The sequence below is a fragment of the Carcharhinus amblyrhynchos genome, unplaced genomic scaffold (genome assembly GCF_965287045.1).
Source record: "Carcharhinus amblyrhynchos unplaced genomic scaffold, sCarAmb.v2.hapA scaffold_771, whole genome shotgun sequence".
NCBI classification, from domain to species: domain Eukaryota; kingdom Metazoa; phylum Chordata; class Chondrichthyes; order Carcharhiniformes; family Carcharhinidae; genus Carcharhinus; species Carcharhinus amblyrhynchos.
Window position 1 is genome coordinate 14,430 of NW_027650511.1, and position 777 is coordinate 15,206.

General features: G+C 57.7%; 1 non-coding gene across 1 annotated transcript; it reads left to right on the top strand.

Moving 5' to 3' along the window:
- The first annotated feature begins 236 nt into the window (after window positions 1-236).
- Window positions 237-375, top strand: LOC145340093 (small nucleolar RNA SNORA57). Its single transcript, XR_013886205.1, has one exon. It is a non-coding gene; the product is annotated as a small nucleolar RNA SNORA57 (small nucleolar RNA).
- Window positions 376-777: the final 402 nt, after the last annotated feature.

The window sequence follows — 777 nt, forward strand, 5'->3', positions numbered from 1 at the left end:
TCCTGGATTGTGATTGGACATCAGTCAGTCCCCGTGTGTGTGGTGTAGGTACACCCACAGTGCTGTTAGGGAGGGAGTTCCAGGATTGTGATTGGACATCCTAGAGTCAGGGGTTTACGGCATGGAAACAGGCCCTTCGGCCCAACTTGTCCATGCTGCCCTTTTTTAAACCCCCCCGAAGCTTGCCCCAGTTGCCCGTGTTTGGCCCTCATCGAGTTAAGGCTGTGGCCCCTCACCCTCCAGTTCTTGACACGCTAGGGTCTGCCTGTGGCCTGTGCGTGGTTATTAAGAGAGGGAGACTAATCTCAGCGCTAAAGTCTTCGGTACCAGCTAGCTGCCCGTCTTCTGGTCCTATCCTCTTTGGCTGAGACACCCGGCTCCTGGGATCGCGCTGTGCTTGGGGTTGCTCTGTCCTCTCCCCCCCCAGGAAGATGAGGAATCTGGGCTAAGGGCCGGGAAGTTGGGTGGAAATGCTGGGATAAGGCGGTTCTTTCATTCACGGGATGTGGGCCTTGCTGGATGGGCCCAGTATTTACCCCCCCCCCCGCCCCTCATTACCCCTGGAGAAGGTGGTGGATGAGCTGCCATCTTGAACCCACTGCAGTCCCTGTGTGTGGTGTAGGTACACCCACAGTGCTGTTAGGGAGGGAGTCCCAGGATTTTTAACCCCAGCCACAGTGAAGGAACGGCCGATATATTTCCAAGTCGGGATGGTGAGTGGCTCGGAGGGGGGGAACTTGCAGGGGGTGGTGTTCCCCATGTGTCTGCTGCCCCCCC